This window comes from Amblyomma maculatum, chromosome 6 (assembly GCF_055883805.1).
Source record: "Amblyomma maculatum isolate TAMU_Amacu chromosome 6, ASM5588380v1, whole genome shotgun sequence".
Lineage (NCBI taxonomy): Eukaryota > Metazoa > Arthropoda > Arachnida > Ixodida > Ixodidae > Amblyomma > Amblyomma maculatum.
Window position 1 is genome coordinate 151,670,322 of NC_139349.1, and position 20,056 is coordinate 151,690,377.

The window sequence follows — 20,056 nt, forward strand, 5'->3', positions numbered from 1 at the left end:
GAACGATGCAAGCAAATTAAAGATCAAGCATTATGTAAACCATTGTGCTGTTAACAAATGCAGTACAGTTCTCTTGGAATATTATCATAAGTGCTCAGCTGGACATCAAACAAATCTTTGCAACTATGTAAAAAAACTTGTAGAATGGAATATAAAAAGAAAATAGAGAACTGTTGTTTTACCTTCACGGGTGGATTTCACGAAAGCGCTGAGTATGTGATGCCTTCAGCAACACAATACAGGTTGTGGGCATAAGATATTAAAAGCATAGTGTTTGCCTGTCTAGTTATCGGCCGACATTCCACCAGTCCGCAGCAGGCGAGTAAACACAAAACGAAGGACGCGGCATCAATCGGAAAATATGAGAGCGTGTACGTCGTATCAGCGTGCCCAGATTATCCAAGGCGACTTCTGAAAAGCCAAGTATCATGCCCGAAGTTTCAATCTTCGTTACGGAACAGTTCAGAGGTATCTGAAGCTAACCAGGTCTTCAAGTTTCGCACAGCCTTGCTCTATGGGGCGTTTTGGCTTTACAGAAACTATGAGCGAACGACGGGACGGCTAGGAAAGCTCGTCCTGTAACTTTTCGCATAGGTCCAGTTGTTCGTGAGAGCAAATCCTTGAGTGCCTATTTGGTTCAAACGTTGACTTCCTTAGTGCTGTCAGCGGAGAGCTAAACAGCAGCACAACTCTGAAACTGAAGACTAGCAGCAAGCACTAAGCATTTGCTGTGGATGGCAAACAATCTATAAGTGGAGGCAATCATTTTGAAGTGCTTACCTCAGCTCTGGCGTGCACGTTGACACAGAAGATTCGGCGTACGCCTCAACGGCGAAATTGTATGCCTTCCGCTGCTGCCTGCCGGACGCAGCACTATGCGTGCAAAATGCTGTCAGGGGTACATCGATTAGCTTAGAAATCATACTGATGTCTGGTGATCATGTCGGAACTGACGCTGAAGGCGTATGCTGCATGGTGGAAAGCTAAAAGATCTTCCAAGGCGGCACCTGCTGAACCTTCCACACACAGTATCCAACGGCAAAAATCCGATCGCGCCCCTTATAACATGGCAGTCGCTACCAGTGTTGCCAGAACACCTAGCATTTTAAATATCTCCTATAGTTTGGTTTGGTTTGATTTTGGGGTTTAACGTCCCAAAGCGACTCAGGCTATGAGAGACGCTGTAGTGGAGGACTCCGGAAATTTCGACCACCTGGGGTTCTTTACGTACACTGACATCGCACAGCACATGGGCGCCTAGCCTTTCGCCTTCATCGAAAATCGGCTGCCGAGGCCGAGATTTGATCCTGCGTCCCTGGGCACAGTAGTCGAGCGCCCTAACCAATGCGCCACCCCGGCGGGGTGAATATCCCCTATGTGGGATGGTTAATATAGCAAGTGCTGAGTTGCATTTAGAAAACTATATGCTCAACTTCATAGGCAGCTTAAAGGTGCACTATCAGACCATAGGAAATGTGGCGTGACTTTTTGCCAAACAATATATAGGTTTGATTCGGTTGGCTAATGGGGTTTAACCCCTATAGATGCCGTAGTGGATGGCTCCAGAAATTTTCTGCACCTAGCATTTTTAACGGACACTAACATCGCCTGCGTACTTATTATTTCACCTCAAGTTATGTAATAGTTGCAGATGTAAATATATAGCACTCCCTCAATTCCATTCTGTGATGTACTGTAGCTGGTAATGAATGTCCAACAAGTTGTGACATGCATGCTAGGAATACTGTCCTTTTTCAGTTAAACCAATTTTCAAAAACTTGGCATACTTTAATCACTGTTTTCAGTTCGAGCCAAAAGTAACCAATGCTTAATTATGATAAACAATGCTTGATGAACAAGTACTACAGCCACTGGAAGCCTGCTTGCAAGTTGTGTTGTAGAAACGTTTCGACCTGCGTTAATGTATGATAGTGTTCTCACGCAACTTTGTCCTCCTCCTGTCTCCCTATGGATGTTCACTACTTCCTTGTCTGTTGTCAGTCATGATTATCAATTCCATTCCAAAGCAACACATGGGTAAGAGGGGTGCTGTAGTGAAGGGCTGTAGATGAATTGCAACTGCTGCGGTTTATTTGAATTGCAATTGAATTCGCATAGTGCACTCATAACAGCTATAAAACACTGCAGGCAGGGTGCCGAAGAAAAAATACTATTGTTTTCCTTGGACATCCTACGAAACGGAAAAGAGGGAGCGCTAGGTTCCAGCAGCACTCTTGCACATTATTTTGTATCCTCGATAGCTAAGCCCTTTTCAGTACCAATAAAAAGAAAGTAGTTTGCACTTCTGTACATTTATTTCTTGCAGTTAAAAACACAAAACCATCTCTGAAATCAAAATACATGCAGTAGAAAAATAGAACCAAACTGTTTCACAAGGACACGTGCTTCATAAGGACACGTGTTGGATTGTGCTAATAGTTTATTAAAGAAAACAAACAAAAAGAAGAGGAAAATAATGTCTGTCGCGGCAATTGCTGTGTAGTATCTGAAGCACCCGAACTGCGACCCGCGATAAAAAAAAAAGAATAGAGAGAGGATAGCGAGTAGAAATACAAGCATGAAATAAGAAGGTTAGCTTTGTACATTATTTAAAAACCTTAATGCCCTTGGATATTCATTTAATTAGTGCTTTCAGGATATAGCTAAAATAAATATCATCTAACTTTGGTAAATACTCAGCAAGAAACGCTTCGTTTTTTTCTGTGGTTACAGTTATGCTTCTTTGAGGACAATACACAAAGCAAAGCAGTTACAATTCTTAGGACATAGAGTGCGTGTTGTAAAAATGTGTTGTACGCAACTGTAATAGACCATTCACATAGCGGATGTATGGTAGGTGATTTTTTGGTCTGCGGCAACCAGGCACTTATTCCTCTGAGGACTCTTAATCTCAAACAGTTCAAACATGCTACCCGATTTCACAATGCTGTCTGCAGGAGGTAGGCGCGTCTTTAAGGCGCATTTACTTTTCAGAGTCACGTGTCGCAGGGCGGGAAGCGTGAAGAATGGGACGAAAGCAGTCACGCTGGAGAAGCAAGGCACTGAACAATCCCATTCACCATTTATTTTACCAATAAAAAGGGGGGGGAGGGAGGTGTAGTCAACCATGGTACTCTTAGGACACACTTCTTTCCTGGGTTATCTTGCAGTCTACCGGAAACATTCGCGAGTTTACATTGAAATAGGAACTCGCTCTTTTCGCTTCTTCAAATAATGCGAGCGTGCCCTCGGACAACGATACTGTTTGGTTGGGAGGAAAGGCTTGTGCGCCTGTATGCACATTTGTGCACCACGTGCACATTTGCACCTGTATGACCTCTTTAAACCATGATCATGGCTTAATCACGTTCAATAATGTTTGGGAATGTACAAACATAACATATGCCTTCAGTTCTAAATTCAACAAACAAATATGGCATTTCAATTTCAGAGGGCCTGAGCACAACACACATGGTAACAGGTGAGCGAACACACTGTCTGATATGTGCAGGAAATTCTATGGTGCCCTCATCAGCAGCCAACTTCTGACAAACGAAGAGAACTGTCCCAGGAGTTTCAGCATCTGCTTCGAGCACATGCAGAATGCGGCAAACAAACAAAAATCTACAGTTTGAAGCAAGTACAGCCGATGAGTCACTTTTTTTGCCAGTCGATATTGCTCACTGTGAATTATTGTCCCTTTGAAGCTGACTTTCTTAAATTCATTAATAATGTTGATCGGCATATTGAAAATGTTGTACACTGCATTCAATTCTTCTGGCATCAAGGATGCCCTTACTGGTACCCCAAATAGGCATTCATCCCCAACTCGATGTGCTTTTTTCGTTACCTCATTGCCCAACAAGTTGGAACAGAAAGACATCACATTATCTGGCATAGATAGCATCTGCAGTGCTAGCTGTAACTCCTGCTCCATGATGACTCTCTCTATGATTTGAGCTGGGGCCCTCGTGGCTGCATTCACCATTTTTGTCACTTTACCATTCCGACTTTCAAATGGAAAGGCTGAGTGTGCCCATAATGGCCCGAGGTTTCTGACACTAGAAGTAAGGTGCAAAACCTAATGGAGATTAAGTCATGAAGCGGGCTAAATAGAGTTCTTCTGCTTTCGTGACAAATGCTTTTAGTAGGCTTTCTGAAAAAGAAGATGCGCATACTAAAAAACATGAACAAACCAAGCATGCATGTTTTTGGGACATGCCTCTAGTGTGCAGTAAACAAACAGGTCTTCTTATAAACATTTCTATCCCGACCACGCAACCTATCTTCTCACATCAATATTAAAATGATGCAAAAAAGACACAAACTGAACAAGTACAACATGAACGCTGACTCACAGCAACTCATTGTTGAATTGGTGCATCTTGAAAAACTTTCAAGTGTCTTGTTGCTTTAGTATCTATGAGGCCAAACTATAATTTGTTAATGAGCCACATAGTTTACCGCAACGGCAAGAATCCAACACTCTCAGCTGCTTACATAGGAAACAGGATTTAAACGCCTTTCTCATTGACTTCATGCACACACAAAAAAAGGAAACAATAATCATGTTTCCCGTATGAAGTCAGTCAAAATTCTCTGCATGCTGAAGACGTGCAGATGAAATTTCTGCCAAGAGTAATGTGTAGATGCCTTCAATCAACAAATCTGCATGTTTCCAATACCGTGACTGTAACACTCCTAGAGGTACTGGAAGGCAGTAAAAAAGAAGCCAGTTTTTCCACTCGCTTGCCTTCCAGAAGCACCGGTCAGCCAAAGATCAGGGAATTCGTGTGAAGGAGTGAGGCGGTCGAATGCTCAGTAATCGCTTATCTAAGCTGGCTATAGTTGATGGAGCACCTGCAAAAAGAGCAATTATTACCGTTTATTCCATGTTATATTACAAGCGTTGATTTCTACAGCAGGCAAAATTCACCTTGAAACATGTCATAACACAAAGCATATGTTTATTTCAAGAAAAAAAAGGGCTTTAAAACTAAGGCTTGGGTCCAGACAAAATGCAGCTTCCCCTATAGAAGCCTGTTCACAAACTATGTGTTTACAGTGGCATAATTAAATGGTATATAAAGCAATCCATCCATACCTTCCCTTTTTACTATATCTTCATTATGGCATCTAAAGGTTTTACTTGACATGTATCGCAGAGTCCTAAAGCACTATTTGTAGCACTACTTTCGCTGTCAGGGGAGAAGCTACCAAGGTTGTATTTGCATTCTGAGAATGCAGCTACTGACCCAACATATTTTGTTTCATTATAAGTTTTTCTTCTGTGTCTGCTGTTGACCTCTCAGTGAGAGACGTGAGAGATGTAAATAGATGTGCCCATAGCATTTCCTCAAAAGACCAAGCATTTCAATGAACATTCCAAAATTTCTAGAAATTTAGAGAGACAGAAAGAGAAAAATAAATTCTTTTTAAACTCTTGGTGCCGTCATTTAGTGCAAACATGTTATAGCGAACTCTCAGAAAATAACATTTTAATCAACCAAGGTAGGGGTTTGGTGCAAAGCCGTGTGAAGTGTGAAGCTGTGGACAAGAAAATGCCACATCAGATTGAAATTAAGAAATACTTATCAGATAATGTGGCACTTTTTTAGGCTAAAATAATGACTACATGAGACACACAGGAAGCCTGAGAGAAAAGGCTTGTCTGCTGCTTACGTGTTGCGGGGAATACTGCACTAAAACCAGCTTTTTATGATGTGGCGTGCTCTCTGAGAATGTTTGTTCCATCACACTAAAATTTAATGACCACGGATCGGCATTAACGTTGGTTGGCATTAACTTTATCTTTCCTTGCACAAAGTGGCAATGCTAAACATTATTCTTATCACTTCAAACAGGTAACTTATCACTTACTAACTAAACTTACTTAGTAATCACTTGCCACGGGTGAAATACCTCATGATTGGATGAAAGCATGTGTGATTCCTGCTTACAAAAATGATGACTGCTTGTCTACCAAATTGTCATCCATTTTCAATTAACAATATGTGCTGTAAGCTCTTAGAGCATGTCATTGCCACCTACATCCGGGAATTCTTAGAAAGCCACAAACTGCTATCACAGTATCAGCACAGTTTCAAGAAGCACATGTCCACTGTTACCCAAATTGTTGGTACTGTTCATGAATTTGCACAAGTTCTTGACAACAATGGCCAGCTAGATGTGCTATTTTTGACTCCTCGAAGGTCTTCGATTAAGTGCCACATGGAAAGTTATTGTACAAACTGGATTGTGTTAGCCTTCCCTCCTGTATCTTGCAGTCAATTTATGCCTCTCTTTCAAATAGGCAGCAGTTTGCTGAAATTATGAATTGCTCATCAAAATTGCTGTCTGTAACTTCGGTTGTGCCCCAAGGCAGTGTCTTGGGGCCACTAGTGTTGTTGATCTATATCAATGACTTGCCTGATGTCATTTATGCAGACGTTTCTATGCGACTGTTCGCAGATGACTGTGGGGTTTTTTAAAAACATTACAGCACCTACTGATGGTACAATATTACAAGCAAACCTACAGGCTATTCATGAGTGATGTATACAATGGGGAATGCAACTTAATGCAGAGAAAACATTTATGTTGTGGGTTACCTGGAAGAGAACTATCCGCACCTTCTCCTATTTATTTTATTACAACAGAAATAGACATGATACTGCCTTGGTGTCACACTTACAAATAAGCTAACCTGGTCTCCTCACATATCCACAATTTGCTCTTCTGCTCTTAGTAAGCTGTGATACCTAAAGAGGAAACTAAAAGGTGCACCTGTTGAAGTTAAACATATAGCCTATAATGCCTACATCAGAAGCAAACTTGAATATGCCGCCAGTTTTTGAGATCAGAACAGTGAAAAGTATATACTGCAGCTCGAGCGAATCGAAATAAAAGCAATGCAGCATATTTTTAATAAATATAAAATAAGTGATTCTCCTTCCTTCCTAATGTGGTAGAAAAACATAGATTCTCTGGAGCCTTGCTGAAATTTTAGCCATCTCGCTTTTCTGCATAAGGGCAATTTACCAGCTTTCATAAAGTCACATTGCACCAGAAAGACTGGACACACATATCCTCAATCCTTGGCTCCAATTTTTGCAAGAACAAACACATTTAAGCAGTTTTTCCCCAGAGGTATCACTTACTGGAATTCCTTTCCCTTGCACATTTTTTCAGCCAGAGTTGGAGCATCAATTCTTGTGCTTTTGCACTTGCTCGTTACAAATTTCTTACTTGTATGTGATTTGTTTGCACAACCATATACTTGTTCTGTGTATATTTACATTTTTCATGGATGTCCCTCCTGCTTGGACAATGTACATATGTGGTCTGCAGTAGAATAAAGTAAAATAAATAAAGTAAAGCTTCAAGTTAGTGAGTAGAAATTAATACTCACCAATGCAGAAAAGCTCAAGTGAGTTTGCTGAATCCAGCCAATACTCTGTCATCTGCCTGGTGACTCCAAGTAAAATGCAATGCATGTATTCTACCACCAGGCCACTGACGATGTCAAAGTGACTGAGATTGACTAAGGGTGATGGTCCTTTCAATCCATTCACAGGTACGCCGTGCCTCAATGCCCTGTCCATATCACTGAGCACACTGACTGCTGCCCTTAAATCCTTCACGCTTGTGTCACGGTAACACCGAGCACCTGAAATCATCAACATGGCATTAGTTCTGGTGTCAAAATTAAAAAAAAAATGGGGAAGATTAAAAAATGCCCATCATGAATGTTGGCACTTCATGCAACTGTTGTACTATATGGTGATCACTCACTAGAAACAATGCATTTTTAATAATTAGTTACTTGTGTGTTACAGCATTGACAAAGCATGTGTAAATAGGTTATTGTGCGCATGCATTCCAGAGTTATTTTTACCTCCCAAGATAACTTCTTCCAAACAATTAACTTTATTTTCAGAGAATCTAAGTGAAACCTTGATGTGTTAACCTCTAGTTAGGTTTCACCGTGACCTATGCATCTTTGCATATGCCTCCATCCATTCATAAACAGCTGGACTGTCATGAGCAGCTGCACACTAAGTCTCTGACAATAATGTGAAGTATCATGCAAGAGAGATTTCATCAAAAAAGGAGGCTAGTAACTTGAACCATTTCTCCACATGTTTCACACCATGGGCAGCCAAACCTTCCATTGAACTGAGTTTGGTTGGTCACTGATGCACGAGCAGGGGCATCAAGGGAGCAGAAAATGACGTGAATAGTTGACCTTATCATTTCCTGCCCACATGTCCACACAAGTGTCCCGATGGCCTCTATCACTTCCACGAATTTCCCAATAAAGACATCCATGTTCGGGGGCTTTGGGCCAAACCAAAGTCCAGCAAGTATTGGAGCTTTCTGGCGAAGTTTTGGAGGCAGTTCATTGATTATAATTTGTATTGGCCGTACAGGCGTTTTTGAAGACTTGTAAAGTGGGCTTTCATCAGTATTGAAAGTTACGGTTAAGTCTCCAGAAGTGATGTGTCCCTGACGCCGGAGGTTTCGGTAGATGGCCCCACTAGTGATGTCCTGAATTTCGTCGCCAGAGGTTTGTTCAAACATCCTTATTTGCCGGAATAGCAGATCTTTGCATGTTTCGATCTTTAAAAGGAGCTGCTGTTTTAGGTTCATTATTGAAAAAAAACAACCTCACTCCTTTAACTGGGATGTCCTCTGGCTTCTCTGACACATATCACACTGCATTTCGTCTGCTGTGCTATTTCCAGTGTGCAAAACACTGCCGCAAACATCGCAATAGTAGTGATGTTGAACACTGCCTGTCACTTGGGGCGCCCACAGTTTTCTAAGCAACTATTTGCTTCGAGGTAGCGCATCATTTTTAAATCCAAACAGCCCATTGATAAGGCGCAGAAGGCCGTCAACTGTTTCCCAGGGCAGTCCGTGCGCAACCACGAACGCTAAAATCATCACGATCGCGGCCGCTTTTCTGGTTGAGGAGCCTGGTAGGGTGTCGTCGCCGTACTGATTGAAAGCAGCAGTGAGGGTTTCCTCGTAGTGCAAGCGTGTTCCCTGCTCGCTCAGAGGTATTTCACCCACGCCAGCGCCACCTGTGCTCTCGTCGTCTTCGAGCAATGATTGCACATCGTCTTCAGGGCTGCCTAAACCTGACGAGCATGTGGCGATCGCGGCAGCGACTACGCAAGCTCCGTTGCTGTGATCGTTCGTTGCAGCAGCAGTTCCGTTGTCGTCTGCTAGCCGCTGCCTGTAGCGGCGAGTCGATGGCGGCACAGCAAAATCTTGACTTTCGTGGAGGTATTGCTTCCGCTTCTTCCTAGCAGAGCGGTCGCTCATTGTGCTTCAGATATACTTTCACTTCAAAAGTCACAGTTCAAGTATTAAATAACGGTACCATTGACAACGCCCCTTTCTTCTATCGACGATCACTCAAAGGAGAAGGCGAATTCCAGTTTCCGCCAAAAAGCTGTTGATTGGGTCAGCGAAGAGAGATAGCGCGTGAAACGTGTCACAGTGAAAAGCAAGGTACCCCTAAGCGAGCACGGCTTCGCAGAAAAAGACTCGCGAGAGGCGTTGCGCGCATCAGGAAAATGTTTTTGCATATCCTGGGTGCGTAATCATGTGACACAAAGGTGACGTCACATACGCGTACTATGTGAATTTTTGTTTGTTTTCTTGAGAGACGCGTACATGATTTGGGCGTGCCATATTACCCTTTCTTTAAGCCCTCTCCCCCACCCCTGCATGGAAGATTGAGAAGCCGCCCTGCAGGACATTGCTGGCTCGCCGTGCTGTTACTGCATGCAGCCACGGCCAACGGGACCCTGGACTAAGCCCGCCCCCCCCCCCCCCCCTTCCCGCTGACTAAATAAATATAAATAAATAAAGATGTTTTGTCCTCCTCCTCAGTCCGCGGAGGTGTAGTGTGAGCACTGATACTGTGCGTTCGCAATTCTGTGTTTTACATATCAGATAGCAAGTACCTGTGCTGGCTAACATGTTTTCCTTCAGTTTTCATATCTAACAATAACTACATGCTACTACTTTTTCTTTTGGCTGTTTAAGCAGCTTCGTATAAGAAGCGACGCCGGGATTCGGACTCTTGAGTCGTGCGCTAGGGATAGAAATGAGGGGGGGGGGGGGCGTAAAGTTGGCCCGTATATTTACTCTGTCGCACCTCTCCCAGCATTTTTTATTAGTGCAGGGTGTTATGGGCCATGCAATTTTTTTTAAGATACTGGCGGCCAAGGACCCGTGATGTTGCTTTCCCCGAACTGCATGCTTACTTCGTTGTGAGAACCGAGAACCGTTGTGAGAATTGCGACGTACGTCGCGATCGTCATTTCAACTTTGCATCCATGGCGAAGCTTGTTTAGTTTTTAACCGCACAATCGTTTGCATTGGAAGGAGAAAAAACAAGCGGTTGAAAAACACGCACGGAAGGAAGAAAACGACAGAACAAGATCTAACTCATATGAGAGCGCATATTGTCTGTAATTTTCTTCCTCCCCTGTGCGTTTAAACACCTTTGCAACGAGCGCTTCCTAGGCGTCAGCATACTGATCGCTGGGCTGTTGTGTGCGCCTGACGTCAACACGGTAGAGGTGACAGCAGAACCCGTTCGCAACAGTCCAGAGAGGAGGCGTTTAGACAACCTCCTCGCCCGATGCAAAGGTCTTTAACAGTGAGCTTGTTATTACCTTTCCAAAGCTCTATGTATACCATCCAGCCCAAATACAAGTTTTCTCAATATTTTTATATGCTGCAATTTCATTGCATCAGAATAAATCTCTTACCGCCATTCCTCGCCATTGCTTGGCGTTTTGAAAGTGAGAATCGTGGGGGCTGCACTACGGTGAAAGTTGGCTTTGCCTAATGCAGAACCATGCGCACATCGCCTATGATCGTGATTTGCTCCTTCGCAGCGCGCTGCAGGGATTGTATGCTTGCTTTAAAGCAAACACACAACGAAAACATGCAAGAGTATACTGACCGTATGCGGGGTTGCAAAAATATAGTGAGTTCTTTTCATAGACGCGCGCCCGCACGCGTGCAATTTTGTAGTGTCCGAAAAGAGAACTGTACACTGAGCGCATATATCTTCTAAAGGGCGCGTAAATGTTTACGTTTGGAAATAAGCTGTTAAATTATACGAGATATGTTGTTTCACGCAAAGGCTGAACTTAATGCACAGACTAAGCAGCCGATTGACCGCAGTGCGCGGGCCCACAAGCAGTCAAATTCTTAATGGTCTCTCCGCTGCCGCTCAGACATCACTGCGTTTAAATGCACTGACACGTGAGAAATAAAATAAAAGTCAAGTTCAACTTTCTCTGAAAAGAAAAAGTTTCTTGGTGTTCAGTTCAGTTCAGTCGTTCAGTCGTGCCCGACTCTTCGTGACCCTACGGACCATGTCACTCCACGCTTTCCGGTCTCTCACTATCTTCCTAACATCACATAACTTCATCTGCAGTGCCCCGAGGATGCCATCTAACCATCGCGTTCGCTGCCTACCCCTTCTCCGGCGACCCTCAACCTTTCCCAAAATCAAATCTTTCTCCAGCGACTCCTTTCTTCTCATCAGATGACCAAAGTAGCTGAGCTTTGACTTCAGAATTTGACCCTCCAATGAGCAGTCAGGGTTTATGGTCGACAATATCGACTGATTTGATCTTATGGCAGTCCAAGGAACTCTCAAGAGTCTTCCCCAGCACCACAATTCAAACGCGGCAATTCTTCGGAGGTCAGCATTTTTTACAGTCCAACTCTCGCATCCATACATCACAACTGGAAAGACCATAGCACGAGTTATACGGATCTTGGTTGGGAGACTAATGTCTCTGCTCTTTACTAGGCGGTCAAGGCTAACCATTGCTCTCTTTCCCAGAAGCAGGCGTCTCCTAATTTCATGGCTGCAGTCTCCTTCCGAGGTAATCTTGGAGCCCTAGAAGAGAACAACTGTCACACCTTCCAATTCTTGTCCATTAATGCTCCAGGACATGATAGGGCAAGACGCCATGATCTTTGTCTTTTTAATGTTCAGTTTAAGCCCAAACTTCTCACTCTCTTCTTGTACGCGCATCAGAAGTCTCTTGAGTTCCACTTCACTTTCTGCCATTAAAGTGGTATCATCCGCATATCTAAGGTTGTTGATACGTTTTCCAGCAATCTTCACTCCAGCTGAAGACTCGTCCAGACCGGCCTTCCTCATGATGCACTCTGCATATAGGTTAAATAGGCAGGGCGACAGTATGCAGCCTTGCCTCACTCCTTTCTCAATCGGAAACAAATCAGTAAGACAATGCCCAGTTCTGACTGTTGCCTCTTCTCCTTCATACAGGTTCCTGAGGAGACAGATCAGATGAATTAGAACTGCCATCTCTTGGAGAGCTCGCCACAATCTGCTGTGATCTACGCAGTCAAACGCTTTCGCATAATCAATAAAGCAGAAACAGATTGGTTTCTGGAACTCTCTTGCTTTTTCCATGATCCTGCGAAGGTTGGCAATTTGGTCTCTAGTTCCTCTGCCCTTGCGAAACCCAGCTTGCACGTCCGGAAGCTCCCGATCCACATACTGCTACAGCCTTCCTTGGAGGATTTTCAACCTCACCTTGCTAGCCTGCGAAATAAGCGCGATCGTGCGGTAGTTGGAACAATCTTTGGCACTGCCTTTCTTTGGAACGGGGATGTAAACTGACCTCCTCCAATGCTGTGGCCACTGCAGGGTTGTCCAAATCTTCTGACATAATGTATGCGGAATGTTAACAGCGCCATGGTTGAGGTTTTGAAGCAACTCAGTTGGAATGCCATCAATTACGCTAGCTTTGTTCTTAGCACGGCTGGCTAAGGCCCATTCAACTTCACTCTTCCGGATGCCCGGCTCGAGATCAGTAATCACAACCGTCCTATGTTGGATTTGCAGATTCGAGTCCTACTTGTACAGTTCTTTTGTGTATTCCTGCCACCTATTCCTTATCTCTGAGGCTTCAGTGAGGTCCTTGCCTCGTTTGTCCTTTATCACGCCCAGCTTAGCACAGAAGCTTCCTTTGATATCTTTGATTGTCTTATACAGAGCTCTTGTGTTCCTTAATTGCCTGTTCTCAACTGCTTGGCACTGTATGTTCAGGAAGGCATTCTTATCTCTCCTTGCTATTTTCTGAAAATCCGCATTGAGAACCTTGTATCTTTCTCTTTCCCCCATAACTTTTGCCATCCTCCTTTCCTCAGCTATTTGCAAAACCTCTTCAGATAACCAGTTTTCTTTCTTGCATTTCGTTTGATTTGGAACTACCTTAGTAGCAACTTCTTGTATTATATCACGAACACCAGTACACATCTCTTCGGGCTCTCTGTCTTCTAGATCTAATTCATGAAATCGATTACTCACTTCCACAGCATATTCTAATGGAATTTGATCCAGATCATACCTGAAAGGCCTTCTATTTTTCTGCGTTTTCCTCAATCGAAGCTTAATTTTGGCAACAAGAAGCTGATGATCGGTGCCACAATCGGCCCCAGGTCTTGTTTTTACTGCTTGTATAGCGCTTCTCCATCTCGGCCGGCAAAGAATATAATCGATCTGATTCCTGTACAGACCGTCCGGTGAAGTCCATGTGTACAGGCGCCTCTTGTGCTGTTGAAAATGAGTATTCGCTATGGTCAGGTTGTTTTCTTGACAAAACTCTACTAGCCTCTGCCCAGCTTCATTTGGCTCGCCAAGACCGAACTTGCCTATAATTCTCGATATTTCTTCCCTCCCGACCTTAGCATTCCAGTCTTCTATGAGAAAAACGACGTCTGATGATGGGGTGCGGTCTAAAAGACATGGTAGGTCCGCATAAAATCTCTCAACGTCAGCTTCTTTAGCAGTAGTGGTCGGTGCATAGACTTGGATAACTGTTATGTTGAAAAGTTGACCTTGGATCCGAAGTGAAATCAATCGGTCGTTTTTGGGGTTGTACCCTTTGATGTGCTACATGCCCCCCAAATAAAACGGAGCACAGGCCTGTGGGAAAAGTGCTCTCCTTCGTCCGGGCTGCTGATGAGGCAAACACCATGAGGGACAAGCTGAATATCCTGGTATCCCACAAATACCTAAGCATCCGCTTGTAGGGCGCGTCGCGAAACGAGATATTTTGTTCCTTCGTCTGCTCCGTTTTATTCCGGGGCACTATGTATACATCAGCAGCTGCGTTCTTGTCCGTTGATTGTATAAAAGCTATACTTGGTTTACTACCTTGCAGGTTCAGTACTCTGCTACTGTTACGGTTTTATGTAGCATTCTAAACGAGACGTTCGAGCCTTGTTTTTTCTTATACGCGCGTCAGCACTTGAACTGATTTCCATGCATATTCTACCCTTTTTATTGTGCCACCTTTTTCGGTCACTTTGAATCGCTGATGAGTTTCGCTTACTTCTGCGTCGGCTGCCTTACTTGAATCTTTGAATCGTAAGTCAATGCATGCACAAAGCTGTGCGGCATCTCGCGCTCGCGCCCTAATGGTGATCCAGAATTAGAGTTGGACATCGCCCACTCATGAATTACCGCATTTTATCCTTCTCACAAGCTGCTGTTGTCATGAGTCTGCTTTGATGGTGCCGGACTTTGGTACGAAGACGACTAGCCGCTAACTGATGTTGGCTACCCTTCTTCGACAACGCAAGCGCGAGCCTTTCCGAAATTTGCGTAATTCATTGAAATGCGAGCTGCAATGTGCAGAATACTTTGCTTTTGTGCTTGGCTGCTATTTCTTTCTTCCAATTACCTTGACCCATCTTTCCTGGAACTAAAAGTCGGCAAGAAATTCATGGGAAACTGAGGGCTTCTTGTTTCAATGACCATGACGTGCAAGACGGAATGTTGTATCAATGCGGTTGCTCGCTTTTCGCTCCAGCAACTACAATATTGCAAGGGGAACTGGTTAAGCAGTTCAGAACTCACAATACAAGCTAAATTAAAGAATCAGCGCACTTAAAGTATCAGCGACTGCAACAGCAGTCGCAAAAAAACGCTGTGTTGTTTGCTGGAGGAATGTCTTGAGGATCACCATGTTACGGTGCTGCCACACGACGTATGCGCGCTCAATGCTGGACCGAAGCGCCTGACGGTTAAATACAGCGGAAGGAAAAAAAAACTTAACGATTAGAAATATGCGCGGGATTTATCTGATTGCTAGCTGGAATAATCAAGGCTATAATAAGTCGAAAATATATTACCAGTTTGTTGCTTAAGTGACGTGTGTCACCGCCAGCCAAGTAAGCTTATTAACAAAGAACACTTAAAGATAAAAAAAAAACGGGGGAGGGCTATACAAAAGACTGGCAAAGCTGCCCACTTCACTTTATTCAGCAACGTAGACCCGTAGACTTGTTGAAGCAGAGAGTTGTCAGTAATTATTTGTCTACATCTCTATACATTCAAGGCGTTTATTCATCCACCCGTGGCATGCACATTCGCAAGTCAAGTGCTATACTGTTCTAGAATTCTAGAACACTATGCAGGTGCTCAGGACGTCGTTCACTCCCCCATTTTTTCGCTTTCCGAGTTAGTTTTGATGCCGGTATGTATTAACGCGCGCGGCTACCCTGGTAGCCCTGGCGCGGGCGTGCGGCTGTCTGCTGTGGCGAGCATGGGTTACCCCGATGCTGCGCGCGCGGCCGACCCCATGCGGCGCCGATTCGCATGCGGGCGCGCAGCTGTAGTGGAAAATAACCGCACGCTGTCACGTGGTCTAATAAACGTGAATGCATCAACACTATTGTCTCGCGCTCCTTTCGCGCCTTTTTCTCCCCCCCCCCCCCTCTCCTCGCCTTTTTCTCCTCCGTGCTCGGGTCGGTTCGTCAAAATTCTTGCTGCGGTCGAGTCGGAGTCAAATTTTCTCGTGTTCCAGGAGGTTTACGATGGCATCGCCAAAGTACGCCTACGTAGAATATAAGGACGGCGGAAGAACCATTATCCCCGTCTCGATGGGGAAAGATTTCGCTCCGAAAGATGTTAGCGAAGTTCACAAAAACATCACGGCATACTGGCGGTCGGGCGATGGAGGCCACGAAGGAGATGAAGGGTTCTACGACGGTGATGTCGTGGTGCTAGGATGTAAGTACGCATTTCAAATGTCATTTCCTCTAGTGTCCTCAAAATTACTCTTGCAGCACTGCGAAATTCAGGGGCGGCCTGTTTGCCTGGCCATGTACACAATGAAAGCACGGCTACGCAAACATGCAAGGACTGAGACGAGACGACAAAGCGCTTATCGCCTCGTTGTCATCCTGTCATATCTGTTTCAGCTGTTTTTCACAGAATGTGGTATATTTTGACTTCATGATAATGTGTGTTCGTGAGATAATAGAGGCACACATTAAATTATTAGTAGCCAGGTGAGCAGGAAAGTGCATTTATGTGAGCAGTGATCCAGAAGGGGATCCAGCAAATGCGAGCCATTAGTATTGTCCCATCATATGCATAAAGGCAGAGATTAGGTGTCCCCCTGGTAGAATAGGTAGGTAGAATTGAAAACGACAAACCATTCCAAGGTGTGGATTACGCAGTGCTTCATACAGAGCAAGCGATCAGGCAGCCAAACAGACTTGTATATAGGACACACATGTGCGTAGTCACTGCTCAGCACAGCCTTGATGTGAACACTGCAGCACCTGGTGACCCAGAGGCAGCTTGAAACAGCACTGCATCATCTCACAAATTTTGTCATGACTGTACAAGCATGACGAAAATTCCAGCAAAAACTGCTAAGCAGTAATAAAGCAAATGAAGCTTTCGAGACTGAATATGGGTGTAAGACTCTTGCAGGGCAACATGCCATTTTATGACTGTGGGTCCTATGCTCTGGTGTTTTGATTGCACCGTAGTCATACTAAAAATTGCTCCATGTTTACCTTGTAAGTGCATTTAAAGGGCCACTGTCCAGGGGAGGCCCTTTTAAGAAAAGGAGCCCAGTGTTTCGATCAGGTACCGGAGATAGTGTGTGCAAAATTCTACAGCGACACGCGCGCCGCAAAGCATCGAAAATACAATTCAAAGCTTCCTCATGCTTTCCTTTGAGAAGCCAGCTTCACCGCTCCCTGCGCTGGCCCGACGGGCCCGATAATGACGTACGTATCGGGAACGACGTCCATTGGTCCGTCTAGCTGACTGACGGGAGAAGGATGGGTGTCTACCGTTCGCAGCACGCTTTTCCCTCGCCACGGCCAGACTGAATCCAGCGGCGCGCGCTCCCTCGACCGCTTTTTTTTTTTTCGCGCTCGCGGAGAGCCACGCCCCACCTCCCGCCAAACGCGGAGGAGGAAGGGGAATTTGTATTGCGGAGGCTAGACGACCTCGGGCAGGAGAGTGAAAAACCTTTGCGAGGGAACGGAAGGAGAGAGGCAGGATAGAATCGGGTGATTGCGGTGGCTGTAACTGCGTTAATAGTTACTCTTTTCAAAAACATTTTGCGGCCTTGCGTTCCAGGGGCGAAGTCTCACAGTCACCGGGGAAGAAAATATTTTCGACCGGAGGGTGGACAGTGGGCCATTAAGAGCTTAGCCAGCCTGGGAGGTTATCATTGCTGTCATCAATCGTGAAGACAAAAGAATCGATATTTTTAAGAGCAACTTGTCCATAATGTAACAGGTCTATGTACCTCAATAATTTTGCATTGCGGGTTGTACTATGGTGCAAATGAAATGTAAAAGTTTTTAAAAAGGGGAAGTAAGCATGTCATGCATTCTCTTTAGCCGTCACCTGCTTTCTGGTAGCCTTCTCCAAAAAACATACCGAAGCAGTAGTGCACTGGCTTCCTGGCTCTGCATCTTCTACCATAGCTTTTCTAACTGTTGCTTTAAAAGCACCTTTACATTGAAATGCAGATGACCAGTTGCATTTAAATAGATTGCTTGGGCACACTTTGTGAACCATAAACGAGGCAGCCACATATGAAAGCGAGCATGAAATGTTAAGGGTATTCAAAAATAAAGGCAATAAGTCATTAGTTCACTTTTAAGATTCTAGGTAATGATTCCATGACCTGCGCTATCTCATGGTACTGAATACATTGTCGGGGGGGGGGGTGCTAAGTTTCCAGTAGGAGGTGAGGAATTTCCTGCAGCAATTGTCATGGCTGCCACAGAATACACGACCTTCTTTTTTGTATACAAGAAAATAGTAGAATGTTCTGTTTCTGAATGAAATGCATCAATAAGGCATTTTTTCGCACAGCCCAACAAATATTGTGACAAAATTACTTTATTACAGTCAACATGGCAGACCTCATCGATAAACTGACGAAGAAAAGGAAGGCGGTTCCTCGAGCTGTAATTGAGGAAGCTGGATACCAGGGCCCCAGTCAACCCTTGGAGGTAGCCCTATTAGTCATGTGGAGCGTGTAGCATTTGAATCAACATGGTAGTGTAATTTTGTTTTCATTTTTGCTTTCCTTTACCAGGTGGACTTCACCACTAAAGAAAAAAAGAATACGAACAGCAAGAGCAAAACAAAATAACAATGAGGCGCATTGCAAAAAAGCGGGCACGAGCTGCTGAGTCAGAAAGTGACAGTGAAGATGAGCTCGTGCCCGAAAGACTGCTCCGCAGAGCTGAAAAGAGAGTAGCCTCTCTTGAAGAAAGGCTGAGATTATCTGAAAAGAGCCGGCTTGAGGAGGTGAGACTGAATCATCGGCTCCAGGACCTTCTGGACACCGCCATTAGTAAGTGGCTTTTACCGCACAAAAAAAGTCCTAGCGAAAAGAGTAAAACATTTGAATTAACTATTGAATGCTGTATCCGCTAGATAGCACAAAAAAGATTCACCAGATACATGCCAGCACAAGAACGTGCACTACGTAAGGTTTGGTGAAGCCGGGCCATGTCTCCAGTACTGTTTTACTACTTATTTAGTTGTTCAATGCTGTCTAGAAGTGCATCAGGAGGACATTAAAGCACCCTTTTGTAGTGCAGGGGGAACCGCCTGTGAAAGCTCTTGCTGCATGGGGTTCGTGGTGGTGGTGGTGGTAGTTATTTATATACAGAAGAAAGAAAAAGATGTTTGCCAGCACCGGTATCTGCTATCTGATATTTAAAGCACCCGAACTGGGGCAGCGGGAATAAAGGGTTAGTGAAAAAGTGGTAGAGGAAATTAAAGAGGTGAGCGATTGGGAGAAAGGAAAGGCTAGGTAAAAAAAAAGATATATATATATACACTATAGAACAACATACAGTAGTTTGTTTGAGGCCCACCCGCAAATGTCTTAGGTAACTGAGCACTCGGCACTTCGGGCGGGCCTCCGCACTAGCTCTGCGTCAGTGTAAGTGTTTAAGACGCCCGGAGCTACACACATCACAAAGCAATGACTGCCAACGTGGGGCGATCGACCGTTATAGTCCAGAATAGCACACGCGGAGCGTACGGTCACAGCGCACACTATCCGGCGCGGATCAGGGTGCTGCATCCGGAGGTAGTGGGGTTTGTGGCTGTTAGTGATTACACTATTTAACGTGGTTGTTGGATCGTGTCAGGACATCAAGATATGACAGGACATGGCTGAATTGGCCTGAGTTGCCAAATTGGCTCCTGCTTTTAGATGGGAGGATGAATCGAATCCTTTAGTACCCTTGTATCCAGAGTCGATACCCATACGCTACACAGGCACATTTTTAAGGCTTGGTTAAGTAGGGCTTTGGCTTTGTATGTACTTGCTTGCACATCATGTGGTAGCTTACAACTTTGTGTTAAACAGCATGTGTGAGATAGTAAAAGATAAAAATTGAGGCTTGCTAATGAACAGCTAACAAAGTCATCATCATCATCATCAGCCTGATTATACCCACTGCAGGGCGAAGGCCTCTCCCATATTTCTCCACTTAACCCGGTTCTGTGCTAGCTGCATCCACTTGACCCCTGCGAACTTCTTAATCTCGTCCGCCCACCTAACTTTCTGCCGCCCCTGCTACGCTTTCCTTCCCTTGGAATCCAGTTTGTTACCCTCAGCGACCATCGGTTATCCTCTCTTCGCACTACATGTCCTGCCCATGTCCATTTCTTCTTCTTAATTTCCAGCTTAATGTC

General features: G+C 44.5%; 1 pseudogene; it reads right to left on the reverse strand.

The window, feature by feature from the left end:
- Positions 1-3,359: 3,359 nt before the first annotated feature.
- Positions 3,360-9,333, reverse strand: LOC146187063 (uncharacterized; annotated as a pseudogene).
- Positions 9,334-20,056: the final 10,723 nt, after the last annotated feature.